This window comes from Camellia sinensis, chromosome 8, assembly GCF_055761805.1.
Source record: "Camellia sinensis isolate YWXY chromosome 8, ASM5576180v1, whole genome shotgun sequence".
Classification (NCBI taxonomy): Eukaryota; Viridiplantae; Streptophyta; class Magnoliopsida; order Ericales; family Theaceae; genus Camellia; species Camellia sinensis.
This window is the reverse complement of record NC_138968.1, coordinates 198,153,785-198,179,734: the sequence shown is the minus strand read 5'-3', so window position 1 is coordinate 198,179,734 and position 25,950 is coordinate 198,153,785. Positions and strand designations below refer to the sequence as shown.

The 25,950-nt window shown below is 28.6% G+C and overlaps 1 long non-coding RNA gene across 1 annotated transcript; it reads left to right on the top strand.

The window, feature by feature from the left end:
• Window positions 1-11,111: 11,111 nt before the first annotated feature.
• Window positions 11,112-12,991, top strand: LOC145796781 (uncharacterized). The gene is made up of 3 exons (XR_014337291.1): window positions 11,112-11,241; window positions 12,425-12,576; window positions 12,662-12,991. It is a non-coding gene; the product is annotated as an uncharacterized LOC145796781 (long non-coding RNA).
• The last annotated feature ends 12,959 nt before the right edge of the window (window positions 12,992-25,950 follow it).

Below are 25,950 nucleotides of genomic sequence, written 5' to 3'. Positions count from 1 at the left end.
ATGTCCTATGTTGCCATGCAGTCTTTTTTATTTGTTTATCTTTCTCCGTTATCTTGTACACAAAGCAAGCATGGCCAACAAGAGAATTAACCATATTTCACGACAAAGTGAAAAGGTGTCAATATATGTCCTCCATGTAAAGAGTGATTGGATCCTCTGTTTCACTCTCCCCTCTTTCTTTGTTCTTTTTTTGGTTACATCGGAAAGAACCCTCTTTCTATGTTCCGAGAACGTTTTCTCTAACACAAGTGTTAAGTTTTTATTCTTGACAATCTCGTTTAACAAAATTCATTTCAGTTATAATTTTATTCGATTTTTTATTTAAGTGAGGCTATGAGTATTTATATGTGAATCCAACCCGAATTGTGCCTATGTAGAGGAGTTTGTGATCAAAATTGCAGTCGAAGTTGTTTGACTGCTCAAGCAGCCATTCCTGCGCTCGAGCGGAGATGTAATCCGTTCAGAAGTTTCACTCGCCTGCAAAAGTACTAGAAGTTATTTTTTTCCGCCCGAGCGGCCATTCCTGCGCTTGAGCGTATACCCTGTTTAGTCACACGCATTTTAGTCACTCTGCTCGAGCGGCCATTTTTGCATTCGAGCAGAGATCGCGGATCTATTTGCTATAAAAGCTGCGATTCAATCAAGTTTTAGGGTACGACTTCTAGATCTTCTTCTTGGGTATTAGAGTTTTCATCCGGAACTTCTTTTCTTGTTTTCCTTTGATATCTGTGAGAGTTTAATCATGAATTGAGTGGATTATATCAAATGATTTGTTTAGTTTGTTTTATTCACAAAAGAGAGATTTGTTCTTTAGTGGATTTCGTGAAATTTAGGCTTGAAGTTTTTGTGGATTTTGGAGTGGCTCATCGTCGTAGATTCGGCGTTGTGGATTCAACGTTGAGGAAGACAATTCCAAGGTGAAGACGGGGCTAGAAGAGGCACATAGGGGTTGGTTCGATTTGGGCGTAGATTCGCTAGATAATTGAGAGTACACTTGTGCAATTCCTTTGAGTCTTCTTAGTGGATTATTTTGTGGCTTTTGCCGTGGTTTTTTTTATGACAATTGGAGGCGCTCCAATTGTGATTTTTTCACCTAAAATTATTGTGTCAATTTGTCTTTAATTAGTTGATTGGAATTGCTATTTACTGATTAAAATTAATAAATAATCACAAATTAATATCTCCGGATTGATGCAATGAAAAAGAGAGTGTTTGAGATAGGGAGTCAGGGACCAACCAATAGATAGAAGACCCGCATGTAATGCCGGAATTTTTATCCATAAATGTATATAAAATTTCAATGTATGATGTAAATTTAAATTTGATTTGATATGAGCTAATGAATATGATCTATACCTTTTAAATTTTTGGAGGTGCTTTTTTTGACTAAAAAATTCTAAATAATCAATGCAAATGGATTATTTTTTTGAAAAATGCTTGGGAGCACTAAAAAGGGAGCACTAGAAGGAGCACTAATGATGTGGCAGTGGGCCCCGTTCACTTTCTATGCCTTGTTCTTTTTTTTTCTTTTTTTTTTTACCATTCCCAATGCATTAGTGCTATTAGTGGTGTATTTTTTAGTGGTCTAAATCATTGTTGTTTTTTTTTTTTTGGGTGTGGAAATGCAAATGAATTCAGACATGCATAAACATATTCTATGTTATAAAATTGACAAAACTGTAAGGAAAAAGGGAGTGCTTGTGAGAACCACTCGATGATGTTCAGGTCTCTTTTGGTGGGTTAAATCTTAAGTTACACTGGGCCCACCCACCTAATGGCAATATAATTAAGAAAACATAATCATATATTTGATTTTGAAGTATACTGTTAATTGCTCAAAAAATATTCAACTATAAATCTTTTTAGGTCATGTTTGATTCACAACACTAATAGTGAGGTATTAATAATCCTATTAAATTAGTGTGGTATTAGTTATCCCACCCCTACCCCATTACTAATAATCCTACAAATTTGTTGGATTAATTATCCATTGGATTAATAATCCTAAACCAAAATGTCAAAACAAACATAGGATGATTGGGCCCACGGATTAATAATCCCAATCCTATGCTTTAATCCTTCCAATCAAACATGCCCTTAATGTACAGTTGTGTGAAACAATGATTGTACTAGCCTTTCTAAGGAGAGATCAAAATCTGTGAGTGCAAAGAGAAAAAGAAAATGAGAAAGGCAATATTTGCAAAAACTACAAACAATTTGTTTGAAAATTATTAGGTAATTTTAAAGTATCATGAGAATTGTATATGTAATACTATCCACAAATGAGTATACTAAATAGATTAGATTATTCTTTAACTATTAACTACTTAATAAAAGTGAGTCAATATATTTCACTTTTAAATTTTTTTTAATAAATAATTTGGTTAAATTATATAAATAATATTATATCGTGCTTTAAAATTACTAAATAATATATTTCAATATTTAGGTTGAGACTTGAGAGCGCATACCTACCTATCATAATTGGCTCAAGTAGGAGATTGGTGCTTTTTCTTCATGCATAAAAGCAAATCCAACTACATAGATGATAGATATAGCAAATTAATATGAACTGTTAAAAGGGATGGCGATGATTGAGGATTCCCATTGACTTTGGGTGGCTGGACCCTGCACCCATCATGATCAGGTGGTATGCGACGGAAGCAAGTCGCTTGTCATGCCTCCATTGGCCTTGATGATCATGTTTCAACAAATGTGAAAGAGATTTTTTTTTTTCTTTTTCTTTCTTCTATTTTTGTTAAGTGACGTTACTGAATATTAATTATTTTATTATAAATTTTAAAATAAAAGTATATTTTAGTATTTTTACACTTATAATTTATAATTTAGATACTGTATAGACTTAATTGGGAATGACTATATTTGAATTTTTACAATAATTCTTTTGTGATCATAATAAAAGTGCGGCAACCATGCATTCTAATTTTAGGATGAACTACTTAAATCTTATGTTTTTATGTGTATGGTAATTTAGAAATTTTGATTTTAGATCTTCTATATTATCACGTCTCACTTATTTTGATTTGATATTTTGCAATTCCTAATAATTTTGACATCCCTCACTATTGTGAGATTAGACAAATAGGATCTATTGTATGCAACGGAGGTGACTTAGGATGGAATCCAGCCTAGACAAATATACATCAAGGCTCGATCTACATTGCTTGTCATGCATTCATTGGCCATGATGATCATGTTCTAATATGGTAAGAAATTTTCAATTTCAATCTTCTTGTTCTTTATTTTAAAGTTTTTGTTCATCATACGATTAGGATAGAACGATTCATCATATGACATAGACCATGAATTGGAACGGAGGTATAAGAAGAATCTTCGTCCTCAACAAATACATATGTGGTATATGAAAGTTCAATTTACCTTTAATTCCAAAATCTCAACCAATTGCTTTTAGTAAATTGGTTAGGCTATGCTATCAGAAAGATTAGGATAAGATCTTGCCTGAAGATTTTCGTATGAGAAGACAAGGGTAAAGCTGACAAAATAAAAATAGAGAGAGAGAGAGAAAGAGAGTGCTCATAAAGCCAAGTAAAGAAGCCCCTTAAGCATGATAAGATGGGAAACCAACAATAAATAAGCTGCATGAATCAATGCATACATTGGAGGGAAAATTCTTGCAAGGTGGTTCATCTTTTGTGATATATATAATAGTGGGAACATTTTCTAAGGAGTGACATCATAGAAGGGTAAGTGCTTTTTATTTAAGTGCTTTTTGATGCAGGGAAATCATTGTGTTATCACCAACTACCCATTATTCAATAACAAAAATTAAGGTGATTAGGGTTTTGTATATATAATTTTTTAGATTAAATTAAAGATTATTCAAGAAAGGGAGGGTGGGTTGAATATGGAGATTTGATAGGATCAAAACTATATAGTAATGAACATGTCCCAATTAATAGGGAGAAACAAGCTAAAGCAATGCTAGACAAGTGCAATTTTTTATTTAAATTTTATATATTTATGGTGAATAATCTTAACTACCACTCTTAGAGCTTTAATTACTTGAGATTGAAAGATGCGTAAAATATATATTAAAATATATAATTGAAAAATGCATAAAATGTATATTAAAATACGTAAAAGAATATACCGTGGGAGTGAGAGTGGGAGTGGGAGATTGGTGATTTCACGCTTATAACAAAAACCTAAACTCTCTATCGTATAGAGAGATAATGTTACCAATGAATGGTGGTTTTTTCGGTGGTTTTCCTTCTTAAAAAAAAGAATATATAAAAACACATGAAAATATAAGAAAGTATGTGAAATATATATTGAAATTTTAATTTTATCAGCACTATTATTTAAACTTCAACCACTACCTATTGAATGCTGATTAATAAGACCTATTTATAATTAGCAAATGAAATGAGGGTCATGCCCATGACCCCTTTGGACAGTTTTCCCAGGACAATCAAGGTACTTTTGTTGGGTTTTTTGTCCCAATTTTGTTGGGACATATCTCAGCAATGCAGCAATTCTTTTTGTTTTTTGGTGGATTGTTGGTGTACTCTTTTGTACTCCTTTTATACATCAATAAACTTTTTTTATGGATCAAAAATAAATAAATTACTAGTGGATCGAAATGGGCTAATCTTAATCAATAATTCTAATATCATGAAAAGTTAACTAGGATTTTACTCGGAAAATGAAGTAAATGTAAGTTTTCTAGGTATGTTGCACAATTAAATCTTAATCTCTAATCCTAACATTTGCAATGGGATATGGTTCTTTTGTTTTTTAAACCAAATTCAATATGTTGAATCAAATTAACGGTCTTACGTTGGAATATAAATTTTTTTTTTAATAATGAGGAGCCTTCCAAGACAAATCCTATGAAACTTTCATAATACCTCTAATCACTTGCAAATCATACATATCGATTTTATAGAAAAATATCAACAAAAGTCAAACTTAGAAACGAAAGGTTCATGGCTCGCTCGCCTGAGAGTTGACCTTCTTGTTTTGGGAGGGTCAGAAACTTAATTTGGAGTTTAGATAGCACATGAGATTATCTTTCTATTAAGTGACTTTTTGACTCTAATCATGTAATGAAGAGGTGGTTTTAAAACTAAAGGTGATTTAATGGATGAACCCTAACCTAAACCCTAAGCAAGCTTGACGAGACTAATGATTTTTGCTAATCACTACACTTCTTGAAAGTCAATGCATCCACAACTTTGTGGAATTACTCAAAAGCTTCACATAATTAACAAAGTTTGAAATTATTAAGAGCATGAGACCATTTGGGAGTTGGAGGGTAGTGTCCTGTTTTTGGGGGTTAGTGGGTCCTGTTCTTGTTCTTGGTGTTTTTTTCTCCTTTGGTTGGTTCCTCATCAGCTAGCTTGGTTTGGAGCTCTGTATGCTGGTGCTATCATCTCTGTATGGTACTGCTCTCACCACTTTTATTGATGTAAATTCATATATTTTGTATGACTTTCATCAATACAATTTTTCTTTTGTTGATAAAAAATAAAAAAATAAATATATATATCTTTGCCCCCCATGCTCTTCATGGTTTTTCTGGGTCCTTTTCACTGTCTCAAGCCGTCTAAAGCTTGCCGACAATTAAATTCTACTCGGAGCTATTTAACTTGTTTGATTTGAATTTTCTGAATTTATTGTTCAGAAAATAGATATTTTTTATTTTTTATTTTTTTCTTTACAATGAATTTTTTAAAAATATTTTAAGTAATTTTTAGATACACCTAACATAAATCCACTTAAAAAGTATAATATTTGTGAACAAATTTTTTTAAAGAATTCACTAAATATCAAAAATATAAAAAAATATAAAAATACATTTTTCGTGTTCTTATGTATTTATTAATTTTTTTATAAATATTTTACTTTTTAGATACATCTAAGTAAAGAATATCTAAAAAAAGTATAAAAAAAATTGCTTAAAATTTTAAAAATATTCACTAAAAAAAATACGAAAAATAAAAAATTCAATTTTCAGAAAATTAAATTTAAAAAATTAAAATCAAACACAGTGATTATTTTTTTAAACCAGCTTCAAAATTATTATTGTCAATTATTTATTTAAAGACAATTACGATGAAATTATGTGATTGTAATTATTAGATTTTTTTTATTTTTTATGAATGATTCACACACGGAACTATAAAGTATGGCTTTCCTAATAAAATTTTTCTTTTATTGATAAAATATATATGTGTATATATATATATATATATCTTTGGGCCATGCTCTTCATGTTTTTTCTGGGGCCTTTTCACTGTCTCAATCCGTCTAAAGCTTGCCGACGATTAAATTCTACTCGGAGCTATTTAACTTGTTTGATTTGAATTTTCGGAATTTATAGCTTAGAAAATTGAAAAAAAAAATTTCTGTACACTGAATTTTTTTTAACATTTTAAGTAATTTTTTTTAAAAACATAAATACACTTAAAAAGTATAATATTTGTGAACAAAAATCTTTAAAAAATTCATTAAATACTAAAAATACAAAAAAAATATAAAAAAAACATTTTTCGTCTTCTTATGTATTTATTGACTTTTTACAAATATTGTACTTTTTAGATACATCTCAGTAAAGAACATCTAAAAAAAAGTTTTAAAAAAATTGCTTAAAATTTTAAAAATATTCACTAAAAACAAAAAAATACGAAAAATAAAAAAATCAATTTAAAAAAAAAATTGAATTTAAAAAATTAAAACCAAACACAGTGATTATTTTTTTTTAAATCAGCTTCAAAATTATTATTGTCAATTATTTATTTAAAGACATTTACGATAAAATTATGTGATTGTAATTATCATAATTTTTTTTTTTAATGAATGATTCACACACGTAACTATAAAGGCTTGTTTGGTTTGTTTATGAGGAAAAAACTTTTTAGAATTTTTATGAAAAAAATTAATTTGATAAAAATATATATTAAAAAGATATTTTTAAATTTTTAAAAATTATTTCTGACTTCCAGAAAATAAAATTATATAAAAATAATAAGTGGTTTTAATATTTTATTTCTTTTACAAAATTAATTTTAAATTTTTAAAAAACAAAATTTTGAAATAAATTTGTTCTAAATAAGTGTACTTTTTGTCTTTTTAGACTAAAAAATTAAGGAAAAAAATATGAATGTTTGCATTAACTTTTTGACTTTTTATGGAAAAATATGTATTAAAAAATTGTATAAATTAGTGTGCAGAGAAAAATTAGGATTGGAAGTTGTGCAGCCGTAATTTTTTACTTTTGGTGAATAGTGACAATTTTTTAACTTTTTGACTTTTTGACTTTTTTTCAACTTGTCAAACTTAGCCCAAGTATGAAAAATTTAACAAATTTGATTATCAAAATGGGATCAGTATTGGGGCTAAGGGCCCAAAATAAAATGATCTAGTCCAATAAGCTCAACCCATAATTTTTGTCGAGGCCAAACTCCTCTCTAGTTTGGGGGAAATGATTTTTTGCTCCGAGATATGTTAATGTGGTATGTCAACTTAATTTTTATTAGTTGAGAGAATAAGATTTATCTTTTTTTAAATCTTTTTAAGATATAATTAGATAATTATCTTTCAATAAATAATGTAGTGCAATACTCCTGCACTACCAGATAACTTCTCCTAGTTTGGGGTCCCAAATTGTACCGAGCGGCGGATGTTGACCACATTAAACACTTTTTGTAATTTAATAAAATTTAGATTTTATCTATCTACTTATAAATTTAATATTAAATTCACGAGAAAAAAATAGAGGTAAATTATATTACCTCTCTTAAAATTTTTGGCAATTATAGGAATTTTCCTTATAATTTTAATAATTATATAAACTCCTTTACTTTTAAAACTATTATCAAGATTTTCTCACTGTGAGTTTATTTAACAGAATTTGCTAATGTCATGTCATGCTAATATCATACAAAAAATAACGAAATTACCCATTAATTACTTTATATATTCAAATGAAAAATTTCACTCATCACTTCTAAGATTTTGCATATATATTATCAAAAAATTCATACATATTTTATCATTATTTAATAAAATTATTAAATTTTATGCAATATTAAATAAAATCTTTAAATTGTTAAGACATTGTTAAATCATTTAAAAGAACTCAATTTTTATTGATAAAATACTTGAAAATAAATAATCTCTCTAAAATTTAATGTTAGATAATATCCTAATTATTTAATAAAAAACTTATTTCACACCACATGAATAATCTAAAATTTATTATTTTAAGTAATACATTTATTATTTGAATTTTTTTAAACTTAAAATGAATAGATTTATTTATTTTTCGATAATTTGCATTACTTATTTATTCATATCTGAAAAAATTATTATTTTATCTTTTCACAATCATATATTATTCTCAAATTTTAATTTTTATCTTTGAGTCATTAAACTTCTAGTCGATGTATTTTTAAAAAAAGCAAATCAATATTTCTTATATGATTAAAAAAATAAAAAAATAAGAATAGAAGTATGAAAAAAAATTAATCGCATCACAAGAAATTAAAATTAGTTAATAGGGAATGAAAAAAATCATTTGAGAATAATAAATAAATCAAACAATTTGTCTTTACACTTAAAATTAAAATTAATCTTTACTTGAATGGAGAAATTATTTGAGAATAACAAAATACTCAATTAATTTGTTATGTTTGATACTTAAAATCTATTTCTCCATCTTTATTTATCTCATTTAAACTATTTTTATTAAATTAAATTTTAAAATTTATTTCTCACCTTCCTTAATAGTTGAATTTTTATTTTATTTTTTGTTTATAAAAGTTCAAAAACTTGCTGTGAAAATAGAGTCAAGAAATTACATTTATATTTTAAAAATATTTTGAAAAATAAATAATAATTTCATATATATTTAATAGGGTAAATTAAATTATATTTATATTTTTTTTTAGAAGGTGTTTTATTTCGTTGTGTGTTTAAATTAGTATTAGAATTTGATTTCTCAATCTTATCAATAAAGTATTAGATATGCGGAAGAAGTAAAATTAGATAATTTAAATATTAACACTCCGCTATAAATAATAACAAAACAAAATAATGGTGAGAAATTAAACAAGAAAGTAAAAATTTAACCATTAATGAAGGTGAGAAATTAATTTCAAGATTTAATTTAATAAAAATAGTTTAAATGAGAAAAATAAAGATGGAGAAATATATTTTAAGTATCATACAACATATTAATTAAGTATTTTAGTATTCTAAAATGATTTCTCCATTCAAGTAAAGATTAATTTTATTTTTAGGTGTAAGAAATGAGAAATTGTTTAAATTGTTTATTATTCTCAAATGATTTTTTAATCTTTCATTTCCTATTAACTAATTTTAATTCATTGTGAGGTGGTTAGATTTTTTTTTCTTCTATATTTATTTTTTATTTTTTTGAATCATGTAAGTATAACTTGAATTTTTTTTTTTAAATATGCATCAACTAGAAATTTAATGACTCAAAGATAAAAATTAAAATTTTTTAATAATATCTTAAAATTTGTTAAAATTAATATTTAGGGATAAATAATTTACTTAGATATGAATAAATAAGTAGGACAAATTGATGGGAAAAAAAAATAAAAGAAAAAAGAAATTTAACTAATAAATACGTTAATTAAAATTGATAAATATTTCATTGTTTATATAGTATGAAATAAGTATTGTATTATATATTAAGGTCTTCAACAATGATTCATCCCCCCTTTTTCCCCCACCCCCTTTGACCCCCTCTCTCTCTCATTGGTCACCTTTTCTTTTTCTTTTTCTTTTTTTTCCTGCTCTTCCAATCATCACCTGCCACGTGGCAAAGGGGGGTGAGGGGGTGACCCCCAAAAGGGGGTCCCAAGCATTATTCTTAAGGTCTTATATTAAACTATTATGGTGTTACATTAAAATAGCAATGATAGAGAACTCTAATAGTAGAGCTCTAAAATGATGTTTTGGCTTGCTTTTCCATGTTTTTTAATTTTTTTTTTCATGAAAAAAAAAAGGCATAGAACACTGTGGCAGTGGGTGGGGCTCACTGTCACATCATTAGTGCGACCACTAATTGGTGGTCTCAAGCATTTTTTTGTTTTTGTTTTTGTTTTTGTTTTTTTTTTGACACCTCACTAGAACACATGTTAGAGCTTTAGTATTAGAGCTCTCTATCACTAGAAAAATAGTTGAGAGCACTAAAAGTGGTGTCCTAATAGCACCACTATGCCTTGTTTTTTTTTTCTTTTTGGCATTCCCAATACATTAGTGATATTAGTAGTCTTTTTTTTTAGTGATATGAATCATTATTGTCTATCACTACCCAAGTGATGATATAGAGCTCGGAGCTCTAATTATGCGGCAAGGCAAAAAAAAAAAAAAATCAGCTAGCATAAAACATCACATCACAGTGGGGCATATCACAATTAGAGCTCCCTAGAGCTCCATTTTTAGAGTTTTCAATCATTTTTTAAAATAAAAAACTAAGCACACATATCACATTACAAGTGAGACCCATTTATTAGATCTCTCTTTTTAGAGTTCCAAATCATTTTTGTAAATTAAAATATGCATAGATGTTTAATAATATATACGCAAAACCTCAGAGGAGGTGAGTGAAAAATTTCATTTAAATCGCTTATTAGTTCAAAGGGGCAATATGATTCATTTTGGATAAAAAAAAGTAACGACATTTGTGCTAAATTAATGGATTTGGGTTAATCTTAATATTGTCAACAAAAGTATATGAGATTTCTATAATTATTGAAACCATAAGGGAGGTTCTTATATTTGTCAGAAATCTCAGGAGATGTAAGTATAATTTGTCAAAAAAAATATAATCCAATATTTACTGGATAAACAAAAATCTAAATATTTAATTCTAAAAAAGTGTCAACTAAATCATAGAATTAGAAGAGCATTAAAGTTAATTATGTGGCTGCTCTCAATGGTTTCTGGTTCAGGTTTTGTTATCGAAAAATGTTTGAGGGCTCGAAAGGCGTGGCTCAAAATTGGCTCGAAACTCAAAACGACGTCGTTTTGAGTTTCGTTTTTTTTTTTTTTTTTTTTTTTTCTTCTTCTTCCTTTTCTTGACCCATGCCTCATTCCTCTCGCCTCTCTGGATCTGGACTCATCCCTCTCATCCCTCTCGCCTCTTGCTATCTCTTCAGTGGAGACTGAGTGCATCTGGACTCATCCCTCTCGTCTGTTGAAGCAGTACGAAGGACAACTGAGGTAAACCCCCAAATCGAGCCATGTTAGGGTTTAGTCGTAAAAATTAGCTGATTTTTTTATAGAAATTAGCCATGTTAGGGTTTAGTAGAAATTAGGGTTTATAATAATGTTTGGAGGACTGAGGACGACTAATATTTTGTAGAAATTATTCGAGGATGTTAGGTGTTTTGCATTTCATCTCTGTATTGAAATCATAATATGTTGGTTTGTATTGAAATTTTTTGTATAATAATGGTTGGCTTTCTCATCTCTATATTGAAAACATAATATGTTGGTTGCATTTTGAACCCACTTTAAATGAAATTTTTTGTTGTCTGAAATTTATTGTTGGTTGGCTTTGTTGTCTGAAATTTTTTGTGCTACTCTGTTGTCTGAAATGTTTAAATTTTTTGTGCTACTCTGTTGTCTGAAATTCAATGGCCTTCAATGGAATGAAGGCCTGGGAGGAAGAAAAAAAAGCAGTATTGTAAACCACCTAACATCCTGTTCTACTCTGTTCAGGTTGGCTTTGTATAATACAGGTTGGCTTTGTGCTACTCTGTTCTCTGTTATCCTCAGCTGTTCAGATTGATAATAATGGCTCTGTTAGTAAAAAAAAGCAGTCATGTTTTGTTGAACAAGTAGGAATTTGTTAGCATTAGTTACAATATCTCCAATAAGAGAATCTGTTAGACCATACCTGAGAATCTGTCAAACTGAAGCAGAATCTGCTAGAATCTGTTACAATGTTGAATGCTATGCTCAGGTAAACATTTTAGTTTAAACATTTTCGTTGTCATCATCAACATTTTAGTTTAGCTAGTTTAAAATGTTTAAAATGGATTCTGCTTCTAAAAGTTTAAAATGTTCACAGATTCTGCTTCTAACAGATTCAGATTCAGTTTAAACACATTCTGTTACACAACAGAGTCTGAGACATTTGACCAGTTTTATGCTATGCTCAGTGACATAGTTTATTCATCTTTCAGCCTCGGTGAGACCATACTTGAAGCAGAATTGTATGTGAAGTCCTTAGATCTGTTTCTCAATGTTAAAGACCAATAGTGACAGCAATAGAAGAGAGTAATAGAATAAGGGACATTCATAAGGATTCAACATTTATAAGAATCAACATTCATTAGAATTTAAAGTGGCTTTGTTATCAAGATTGAGGTAGTTAAATGAATTCGTATTTTTTATGCAGATTAAAAAATGGCTTCATCTTCTACTAGTGGAATGAAAATAAGATTGAAGCCAAAATTCTGTTATTGTGGAAGAACAGCATCCGTGCACATTGTACGAACGAATGAAAATGGAAATGAGGGACGTGTGTTTTTTGTTTGCCCAGACAAATATGTAAGTATCTGTAATATAAATTAATGTTTTACTTGTTACAAATTTCATTTGTCTAATTTGATTAACCGATTCTTTTGCATTGTAGACTGTGAACGAACACTGCAATTACTTCGCCTTCGCAGATGATGATGACAACGATGTTGCCTCCACAGATATAAGAACTGAAGAAATTAATGAGCTAAGGAGAAGGGTTGGTGAGCATGATAGAAGGCTCGAAAGGATGGAGAAGATTTTGAAGGCAATGACTTATGTCATTGTATTTTGTGTATTTTTTTACTTTATCATGTAAATGAACGTAATGGAAATATGTTGGGAAGTGTTTGAATGGATGTAATGGACATATGTGAATGACCTATTCTATTATGTAATGGACATATTTTGTAATGGACGTATTTTGTAATGGACCTATTTTGTAATGGACCTATTTTGTAATGGACGTATTCTATTATGTAATTTCAATGGATCTGTTTTATTATGGATTGAACAACCATAACAGATTGAATGGATGAATTTACTGTTTGAACAACCATAACTTGGACCATTTTATGATGAATCTGTTTCAATGGATGTGGCGCATAACAGATTGAGCATGACAGATTGAGTATTCAGGCAGATTGAATGGATCTGTTAAAAATAAAAATATGAACCATAAAATACAACCTGTGGCTATCAGATATATAAATTTCAGCATGACAGATATACATTCAAAATCTGGCCCATTCAACATCAATTTGCCATCATTGAACATAAAATATGACCATTACAGTAAAAGGACACATCTCCAAATAGATGATTTACAACAACATATTTGTAGTTGTCAGTGAGCATTTTTTACAACAGTCACCCATCTTCAGGTAATGCATCAGGAATCAGATTCAGCATTCTGCATCTTCTTCATCACGGAGCAAAGACAGCAGCTCCTCTTCCTGAAAAAAATGACATCTTTATTTCAATACTTTAACATCTCCATTAAATCTTCCATGCGTATGTTCAAGGACAACTGTGGTCAACTTAAATCTTCCATCCTTTTGTAGAGTTGCTCTAACCTTTGCTTTACAGTCAATGAATGATGACAAAGATGGTTCGAGAGGGTGTACTTCTGATCGTTTTGTTCTCTTGCGTGCCCGAGTACATTCAACTCCAAAGTATTTTACTTCCCCATCTTGTCCAATATTCCGTGATCTATAAGCTACAGCAAATCCGACGCGCTTCGCATATTTTGCATAAAATGAATATACTTCTTGCTTTGAGCTAAAACACATGCCCTTCATAGGTTCTTCAACTTCACCAATGTCATTTAATGACGGATTGTTTTCCGCCTCTTCAACTTCCTCACTCCCATTTAATGAAGGATTAGTTGAATCAATGTCCATTGAAGTGTGTAGTTCGTGTAGCTTCAAACCAAATAGAAACTAAACTGTAAGTGCATGTATGTGCATTTCAATTTTTCAAACTGAGATGAAATTCAACACTGATATTAATTCAACAACACTGACATTAATTCAACAACACTGATATTAATTCAACACACTGAGATTAGAAGGTGGTGCATGGCTCGAGGAGGTTGATTCATTTTAACAAACAGAATCAAAAGCAAACTGAAAATCTATGGTTGAGTTAAGTTGATTACAAGGAAATTTATGTTGCGGTGGGGAGTTCAGAAACAAACTGAAAATATATGTTTCAGTTAAGTTGATTACACAGTAAGGGAAGTCCTGATTTTTCATGTGAACTCAACCAACACAAAAAATAGGCTAAGTTCTCTATGTGGACTTTCATCAAACAATTGGCATGCATCACAACCATGAAAATGTTTAACAGAGGGCTTGCTTCCAGAACAACCAAAATTTTTTTTTTAACATACACATATCAATAACCAGATGTTCAATCAATAACAAACAAAGATCAATAACCAGATGGTACATAGCTGCAGTGGAGCCTAAGTGCAGAATTTTTTTAACATACACAGATCATTATTAAATGGAGATTCAGTGGAGAACATACAGATTAAGTAATTGTAGATAGGTAAGTAATTGTCTCCAGATTCAGTGTGTTGAATCTGCTAAATACACACAGATTCAACATACAGATTACTTACCTACAGATTCAACATACAGATTACTTACCTACAGATAGGTAAGTAATTGTCTCCAGATTCAGTTGAGACAAACGTTTTTTGTATTAACATACATCTCAAATTCCTTACCTACAGATACAAAATGGAGATTCCGAACACCGCTGGACGGTGGTCAGCGACGCCCGTCAGTGAACACCAGGTCGGTCGTCATCGTCTGTCTCGCCCTCGTCGTCGTGGTTGCAACCTTCTCTCGCCGTCGTGATCGTCTCCCTCTCTCTCCCTTTTCCCTCTCTGGTTTCTGCTCTTTTGTTTCATTTTTCTTCATCACTTTGTGCAGAACACGTGAGCTCCACGTGAATCAAAATTTCACGCGGGAAAAAATTTGAGCCATTCGAGCCGTTAGTCTTTCGAGCCCTGTACCGCGATTGTTTGTTATCATGAAGATTTTGAACAAGATCTTGTCCGGAGCAAGACATCTACAGAAACAAGGATTGATGTTGGTGCATTTGACGATGAGAGCTATAAGAAAAATGATTCATTTTTTTAATTTTGTCCTCACAATTTCACTCTAATAATGTGAAATTATGAGACTAAAATATGAGCGAGATGAGTGTAGAACCGCTTTATATAAAATGGGTAACGTCATTGAAAGTGAAATTAAGAAAACAAAATTAAATAATATAACGGGACTATTAATCAAAACATGCTAACAAATCAGTTTCTTTAGTCGTTATTACATTCTAATTAAATTAGCATTAATTTTATTACTTGTACAAAACAAGCCTCGGATTTCTGAAAACAACAAACATGAAGGGCAAAATTTTGTTGTGCATTATTGATCGTTGTCAAAATAGCTGAAGTGAAAGAATATATGCTCTTGGACCGTTGTATAAAGTTGAGGATGACAAAAGTTAAAACAAAACAAATACATAAATATATAAAGATCTATGTGGTTGGATGTTTTGGATACGATTTTCAAATCTTAACTCAAGAAGATCAGTATCATCTTTAAAATTTTGAGATAAGCCAAAATGTGAGTGTTTGGGAAGTTACTATTTTAGATTAAGGCGAATTATACTAATAGTTTTTGTAGTTTAGGACTCGTGTCGGCCCTAACTTTTCAATTGTAGTATAATTGATCTCAAATTTTGAATATTGTTACAAATAAGGATAATTAAAGATATGATTGCTTAATTTCAAAGGCAAAATCATTAATTTCATAAAATATAAACTAATTTGACAAAAATAAATATCAAAAAAATATTTTGTGAATTTTTAAAAATAATTTCTACTCACCAAAGATAAAATTATATAAAATTGATAAATCTTTTAGACATTTATTTATTTATTTATTTTACCAAACTAATTTTTATTATATGATTGGATGATAATCGTGTAATGGGTGGTTGTTAGGCTTTTAATATGTAATCGATATATTTAATATATGAAATATTTTTAGTTTTGGATTTTTTGATTTGATGAATTGATTTAATAATGATATCAAAATTGTTGCCGTATTTGACTTTTGAAAAAATAAAAACTAATTTAATGAAAATAAAAACAATCACTCATCACATGATCATCATCTGAACATATAATAAAAATTAATTTGATAAAGTTAATTAATAAATAAATGTCCAAAAGATTTATCAATTTTATATAATTTTATCTTTAGTGGGTAGAAATAATTTTTATAAATTCAAAAATATTTTTTGATATTTATTTTTATCAAATTAGTTTATATTTTATAAAATTGACGATTTTGCCCTTGAAATTGAGCAATGATATCTTCAATTGTCCTTATTTGGACAAGATTCAAAATTTAGAGTCAAATGTGTCACAATTGAAAAGTCATGGACCAAAGTGACACAAGACTCAAACTATAAGGACCGTTAGTGTAATTTGCCCTTTAGACTAAAATAACAAATTAGACTAAAATAAATTTAAATACAAAAGTCTATAGGAGTGTTTTGGAAAGATAACTAAAAGTTTACTTTTTGACTTTTTTAATTTTTTAAACTTTTTTATGTGAGAGATAATGTGATCTAAAATGTGTTAAAAACTAACATTTAATTTTTTTATTCAGGTTCCAAATCAGGGCCGGCCCTGCCCTAAGGCAGGTAAGGCTTGTGCCTTAGGCCTCATATTTTGGCCCAAAAATAGAGCCTCAAAATTTAAAAAATTGTTATAGGTTCAATTTTTTTTTTTTTTTTTTTGGTTTTAAGATCAATTTAAAGGGCCCCAAATGTTTTATTGGGCCCATGTATAATTTAACCCATATTTATTTATAAATGTGTTTGGCCCATATTTATTAAAATGAAAATATGTAAATAAATAAATAAAAAACAATAGGGCCCTAAATTTGGTAAAACATATAAACATATATAACATAGGGCCCCTAAATTTGGCCCAAAAATAGGGCCCCTAAATTTGGCAAAATATTATAGGCTCAATGAATTTTTTTTGGGTTTTAGGATCAATTTAAAGGGCCCCAAAATATTTTTTTAGGTCCATGTATGATTTACTCCATATTTATTTATAAGTGTAGTTTGGTCCATATTTATTAAAATGAAAATATATCTTAAAAAAAAAAGTGTTTGGGCTCAAGAAAAATAATACAGACAATATATGGGCCCTATTTTTTTTATTTTTTATTTTTTATTTTTACCTTCTTTATCTATTTGATTTTAGTGGAATAAATAATTTTGCTCAAATTTTTTTACCTAGGTCTTTATCAATTTTAATTGAATAATTTTTTCCTAATTTTTTTGTTCTAATTTTGTTTTATTAAATTGTTTTATTTATAATTTTAATAATTATATGTGTAAGGAAATTTTTTTATGGTTACAAACAAATAAAAAAATTGTAACTTATCGTTTTATTCATGAATTTTTTTTCAATATAAAAGGGCCCCCATTTTCAAAATTCGCCTTAGGCCCCGACGAACTCAGGGCCGGCCCTGTTCCAAATGGCCATTAGCCGAATTCGAAATATACCAACAATAGGAACAATATGTTCCAAACGTCATAAAAGATAACCAGTGATATGAACCGTTTGTTTTGGGAGATAAAATGGATGGGATTGATAGTGAGGGGATTAATAGTGAGGGGATTGTTAGTGAGGGGATTGATAGTGAGGGGATTAATAATGAGGAATTGTTAAATTATTTTTATATAAAATAATAAAAAAATATAAAAATATAAAAAATTAAACATTATATTGAAGAAAAAAAATTCCCAATATATAAATTTTATTTTTTTTTAATCCCCTCACTATTTTCTAATACCATCTCTACCTCCTCCTTACCAATCCCCCTTCCAAGGGTATTAGCAATACCAAGGGACTAATAGTCCCAAGGCTTTCTCTGCAAACAAACAGGGGCAAGGTATTACTAGTCTCAATACCTTCCCTATAGCCCAAAACAAACGGGGCCTAGGATACTTCAGATTGTTTTGAAAAGTTGGTAAAAAGTTAGTTTTTTAAATTAATTATTACATTGTCTTGTTGTAGGTAAAAAATGTAAAAGGTGATGTGACCTAAAATTAGTAAAAAAGCTAAAAACTGGCTTTTTTTGCTCTTCCCAAATGACCCTTCACATGAGACCAACAGTAATAAAAAACTAAGATTTTTTATTTTTTATTTTTTATTGTGAATAAAAGGATAAATTATAAATATACCTTCTGAGGTTTGATTAAAATACGAGTCACCTTTTGTGGTTCTGGAAATTACATTCTATCCCTTGAGATTTCTAATTTCATAACAAATTATCCTTTTTATTAATAAATTATGAAGTCAATTAACAGTTTTAATGATATTATAAATATGTTTTAATTAATAATTTAGGTAATTTTATTATTGTATAGGAGATCAATTATGAATTTCATTTTTTTAGTTAATTCTGTTAAATAAAAATTTTTGACGAGAGAGTATTTATAATTTTTTAAATCACAAGAAAAAATTGGTACTTACCTGAATAAATTTAAGACGTTAGGATTGTGATTTTTGGAAAGAGTTATGCTAAAAACCTCAAATATTCTATTAAATATTTTACAAAATCTCTCACATAGATATAAGACTAGACAAGTAAAAAACCAACGGTAATAAAATTAATTATACACGTTCATTTTTATGAGTAATAACTAAACAAAAGGTACTATCTATAAATATAAAATAATAATAAAAACTAAACAAAAGGTGGATTTTTTCAACAAATATCTGTTCATCTTATTCTCTTTTTTCTAATCTAACTGGAAATTAACCTATTTTCCTTTGTTTTCATTTCTTCTTCTTATTATTATTATTTTTCTGCTATATCTATCTCTACAATGTATAAACAATTCTACGCATGTAAAAAAATTAGATTAATTAAATATCGATAATTACATGATTATATCATATTTATTTTAAAAAAATAGATAATTTATTTTTAAAATTATATTAGCTTACTTTTTTAAAGATACATGTGACTCAGCTATGTAGTTTTCAATGTTTGATCAATTTAATTTTTATATCCATAATTTACCCGTTTTATAAAATAAATAATTTAAAATATAAAAATATGTCCACAATAGACCCACCATAAAAACAAATTACATCACCATTAATTTAATCGCATGCGAGCGATAAACAATACTGAAGGTTCAATTGTGAAATCAAAAACAAAATTAAAATTTAAAAAAAAAACAATCGATATGGAGAACCAGTTGGGCCCACATGTTTTTATTTAACTTGCCTCCCAATATAACTCTCTCCCGGCAAACAAACAAGCTTTGGAGCTAGCATTATCGAATGCCTCTCTATAATGGACTCTCTATCTCTGAGTGACTAAAGAGTATGTTTTTTATTAAGTGGAAACTTTACTCAGCAGCACACAATTTCTGATGGAAAGAAAATTTGAGGACAAGTAACATCATTGAGACTAAGTGCTTTGCTTAATCTTAATTAATTAAGCCTTGTTGATGATTTTAGTCACCAGAGTGATTCATTGTTTATTTATTCACAGTTGAAGATAATTCTTGATCATTTGTTATATGCTTTAAAATTTAAATTAATATATATATATATATATATAAAATACATTATATGGTGAACAAACTTATGATATGAAGATCTTTCAGTTTATTTCCTTGTCTGGAAGTTGGGTTTTGTCAACCAAACAACACTAGATTTTGATGACTAAAGCCGTGGAAATTAGCCAAAAGGCGTTATCTCTAAGCAGGAATGTTACGTTCATGTAAAATAAAATAGCTGAATAATTTATGGAGTAATTGGATTAGAAAAAGATCAAATAAAGAGATTGAATTCTTGATCAGTCACAAAATCATAATTTTGAATGAGTTTAGAATATATTCTTTTATTATTTTTCTTGATTAGCAAAAATTAATTTTGTTGGTTATTTGTTAATTTAGATTGTTTGGTCTTCAATATGGTTCGGTTTTCAAGACTTGGTTTATTATGGAGAGAATTACACTAAGGGCGTGTTTGATTGGGTAGATTAGAGCACATGATTGAGATTATTAATCGATGGGCCCAATTATTCCATGTTTATTTTAACATTTTGGTTTACTATTATTAATCTAATGGCTAATTAATCCAACAAATTTATAGGATTATTAGTAATGGGGTAGGGGTGGGATTATTAATCCAATGGATATTAATCCAATTGGATAGTTAATACCACACTAATTTAATATGATTATTAATATTTCACTATTAGTCATGTGAATCAAACATGACGTGAGGGTGTGTTTGTTTTGAAGAATTAGGGGGTGTGATTGGACTATTAGTCTCACCGAACTAATAGTCCATTGTTTGTTTCATTTTTTTTCTCCGGACTATCTGTCCCACAAATATGGGACTATCCTATTCCATGGGGTAGGGTGGGATAGAAACCATGAGATTGGTATCCCATGGGATTATTTTGTGAAATGTCCATTTTACCCTTCATGCTATTACTTAGCAAACAATTTGAAAATGTTAAAATAATCTTTTGAATATTTATAAATTATTTTTTTAGTGTTGTTAGTTTAAAATTATATATTAAATAAAAAAATTTAATTATAAATTATAAATTATAAATTAAATATTAAATTTAATTAAAAATAATAAATTATAAATTATGGCCTTATAAATTAATTTTTTTTAGTGTTGTTAAAAAATTAAGTTTACATATTAAATTAAATTATTTTTTTAGTGTTGTTAATTTAAAATTATAAAAAATATAAATTATAAATTAAATTTATTTAAAAATACTAAATTATAAATTATGGCCTTATAAATTAAATTTTTTTAGTGTTGTTGAAAATTTAATTTATATATTAAATAAAATTATTTTTTATTGTCTTTAATTTAAAATTATATATTAAATAAAAAATAAAAATTATAAATTATAAATTTAATTTAATTGAAAATAATAAATTAAAATAATTAAAATATTGTGCAAAAAATAAAATAAAACAAATTTTTATTTAATCTAGTTAAAAATAATTAAAATATTAAAGCTATGTTTAATATTGTTATTATTTAGTAAATAATTGAAAATGATAAAATAGTCATTTGAGCATTTATTCTTCTCCATAATATCCCAAACAAACATTGGATAATTAAAAATAGTCCAATTTAGACATCTAATCTCATGACTAAACAAGTATAGGATACAAATTTAGTCCAACCAAATTGTCCTGGGACAATATATCCCAAGACTAATGCGTTTGTTTGGACGGACTGGATGAGAGGGGATTGTAATCTATCGGACTGTTAGTCCCGGGATACATTGTCCCCGGACTATTTGGTTGGACTGAATTTGTATCCTATGTTTGTTTTGTCATGGGATTAGATGTCTGGATTGGACTATTTTTAATGAATCCAATGTTTGGTTAGACGAACTGGATAAGGATAAATGTTCAAAAGACTATTTTATCCTTGTAATTTATAATTTTTATTTAATATATAATTTTAAATTTGTAATCTATAATTTATAATTTAACAACACTAAAAAAATTTAATTTATAATTTATATTTTTTATTTAATATATAATTTTAAATTAACGACAATAAAAAAATAATTTTATTTAATATATAAATTAAATTTTCAACAACACTAAAAAAATTTAATTTATAAGGCCATAATTTATAATTTATTATTTTTAAATAAATTTAATTTATAATTTATAATTTTTATTTAATATATAATTTTAAATTAACAACACTAAAAAAATAATTTTAGAGAAATATGTAAATTTAATTTTTTAACAACACTAAAAAAAATTAATTTATAAGGCCATAATTTTTAATTTATTATTTTTAATTAAATTTAATTTATAATTTATAATTTAATTTTTTTATTTAATATATAATTTTAAATTAATAACACTAAAAAAATAATTTATAAATGTTCAAAAGACTATTTTACCCTTTCTAATTGTTTACTAAGTAATAGCATAGAGGGTAAAATGAACATTTCACTAAATAATCCCATGAGATACCAATCCCATGGTTTCTATCCCACACCCTCCATGGGATAGAATAGTCCCATATTTGTGGGACTAATAGTCCGGGGAGACTATTAGTCCGGAGCAAAATTTTACAAACAAACAATGGACTATTAGTCCGGTGGAACTAATAGTCCAATCCCACACCCTTATCCCTCAAAACAAACATGCTCAGTTCCATAGATTACAATTCCCCCTTATCCAGTCCGTCAAAACAAACGCACCCTAAGAGATATTTGAAATGATATAAATAAATATATTTTTTTATTTTTTACGAAAAAATATGAAATATGGGTTGAGTTTGAAATCATGTGAGTTAAATAAGATGATTGTGACCAAAATAAAATAATGTGCTAAAATAGTATGTGACCAAAATAAGATAATGTGCTATTTTAGTACATGCTAAACACTCCTAACAGTACCTATAGTTTGGGACTTGTGTCACCTTAATCCTTAACTTTTCAATTATGATATATTTGATTTTGAATTTTGAATCGTTTTTTAAACAAGGACAATAAAAAAATATTTATTTTGCAAATGGTCCATTTCAAGGACAAAGTCATTGTACAACTTATTTTGTATTGATTAACTTGTGTACTGTTTGAAATGTAATGACATTATTTTTAATGAATAATATTGACACTTTCTTGGTTATAAAGTTCTATTTGGCTTGATTTTCAAAATCTATTTTCAGAAATTTTTTCTAAGAAATTAAAAATTAAAAATTAAAAATCAAATTGATAAAAAAATTAAAAACACATCATTTTTATATAATTTTATTTTTTGGATGGGTAGAAATAATTTTTTTATATTAATTTTCATTAAATTAGTTTTTATTTTTTCAAAAGTTAAATATGACGATAACTTTGATATTATTATTGAACTAATCCATTAAATTAAAAAATTCAAAAGTAAAAACATTTTATATATTAAACATATCGATTACACATTAAAAGTCTAATAACTATCCCAAAATATCTATTAACAACAAAAATAACCATCTATTACATGATAACCATCCAAAAACATCAACAAAAAAACAACCACTCATTATATGATCATATCCAAACACATACTAAAAATTAATTTGATAAAAATATAAAAATGTAAAAAATTTATCATTTTTATATAATTTTTTATTTGGTGGGTAGAAATAATTTTTAAAAATTAAAAATAACTTTTTGACATTTTATTTTTGTCAAACTAATTTATATTTTATCATATTGACAATTTTGTCTTTAAAATTGAGCATTTTTTGTTTTTAAAGAAAATTGTATCTTCAATTGTCCTTATTTGGAGCGATATTCAAAATTCAAAATTAAATGTATTACAATTAAAAAGTCAAGAATCAAAGTAATACAAGTCCCAAACTATATGCACCATTAGTGTAATTGGAGCAAAGACAAATTTTTTTTAATAAGATTCATAATTTTATTTTATTTTTTGCAAAGTTCTATCTTTCTCTTGAATTTGAGAGACCACTTCATCTATTAGAATTTAAAACTATATCTAATTCGAGGGTGTATTCTGTAACATCATATCTACTTACATAAGTAGTTAGAATTTAAATTTACTATTTGATTTGGTGTGAATTACATCAAATAAAATGAATTAAATTCATACATTTTAAGTTATAACATTTTTTTCCCTAAACACATAGGCCATGTTTGGTTTTCAAAACTGGGTTTAATTTTTATTTATTTTTTTGAAAAACTAAAAACTAATTTGGTGAAAGAAAATTAAAATAAAAAAATAAAAAAACAAAAATACTTATTATTTTTACATAATTTTATCTTTTAAAAATCAAAAATAATTTTTAAAATATTTAAAAAAATCAAAAATAATTTTAAAATACTTTTTAATATTTATTTTTATCAAATTAGTTTTGATTTTTTTCTCAAAAATAAACCGTATACGGCCAATAGCATTTCTATGGTTGCTATTACCTTTTTCTTGGTCTTTAATGTCGACTCACTAAGGAAAACAACATTTACATAGAATCTTTGCACGTGCAGATGAATGTGTAATATCTTTATTAGATCATTGCAAGATATTATACATATAAGGAAGATGGAAACTGAATTAAAGGGGGACAATGACAACGGGAATGCTTTTTTGTTATTTTTTAATGTTATTCAAACTTCTGTTTTTTTCTTTTGTTCTCAGTTACTGTCATAAGCTTGATTCTGATTAAACTATTATGAAAATTTTAAACATCGATACTGACAGGCACTCAAGAAAGCCCAACCCACTGGGCACCTGAGAGAGCCCAGTCCGCGGCTCAAGGCCCAGCTTACCGCCTGGGCATTAAAGCCTAATAACTTTGAGAAGCCAATGTTAGATCAGAATCAATAGCATTCAAACGCAGGCAAAGAATTAACTACGTAAGCAGACAAAGATCATATAAAGTTATTACACCCACGCTTCAGCCATTTAATGAGGCTCGCGTAGCATTAAATGCGGCAAGGCCTCTCGCGCCAGAGTATGCAGAATCACCATGAACGATATTAACTAGGCTATAGACTTTTGGCTAATAAGACGGCTTACAAGGAATAAGGAAATGACAAGCAAATGATATAAAGAAGCCTTCGAGATACGTTAGAGGTTAAGTTTTTCTATTCTCTTACTTCTCTCTCTCTCAAATCAATCTATCCCAACCTAACTTGATCGTCGAAGTGTCCGTCGAGAGATTATCTCCCCTTTTGGTTTTTTTTACGGCCACGCTTTAAAGATACAAAGACCAGCAGACTCGTTGCAAGCGTGGATCAATCTGACCCATTCTCCATTGAAGTTACTGCATCATCAAACATCTTTCTCTCTCTCACCACGTGTGATAAATAAAGATATACATCATTTTTGCGTGTAAATATCACAATGCAAGTAATATTAAATAAATTAATATGTTTTATAGGAATAATTAACCATAATAGTTGTTCCCATGTCATGTGGATATAATTTTATTTTTTTTAAATCTTGTTTGTTTACATTACACTCAATACAAGCAAAAACAAAAATTAAAATGCGCCACAAAGATAGGGATGAAGCCGATGTAGGGGACAGGGATGGCAATTTAAACCCAGCCCGACGAGGACCCGATCCCCCGATCCCCCGACCCCGATTAGAATGGTTTTTTCCCTAAAAATACCCCAGTGGGGACGGGGATGGTATTCGAAATTAAATCCCCGATCAGTTTCGGGCCGGGGATGGGGATCAGTGTTCAAGCCCCGGTTCGTTCCCGACCCCGAATTTCTCCGAAGTAAAATTACCATTTTACCCCTCTATATATATATAAAAACCAACCCTCGTCACACAGAGCAGCACCTCACTCAACACCACCTCTCGTCTCTCTCTCTCTCTCTCTAAAACCCTTTGCCGATCTCCATCCTCCCATTACCGCGATCTCCCTCCTCTCCCTCCTTCATCACCGCCGAGATCTGAGTTACTTTCCCCAACCTCCATCCATCGTTCCACCGTCTCTTTTTCTTCTCCAATGACAGTGAGGCCAAGCTTGCCGAATCACCGCCACCATCACCACTATTTGCGGCAGTTGTAGTGACACCATCCGATCCGGCAGTGACACCATCCGGCGGTGACCCTAGATCTGGAATTTTCCTTCTCTCTCTCTCTCTCTCTCTATTTGTTATGTATATATATATATATATATATTAGATTTGAGCATCAGATCTCTCTCTTTCTATATATGTTGTTATTGATGATGATGATGATAATTAGGTTACAGATCTGTTAGATCTGATTTTTTTTTTTAATTTTTTTTATAACATTTGAGCTCATATGTTAATGGTGATG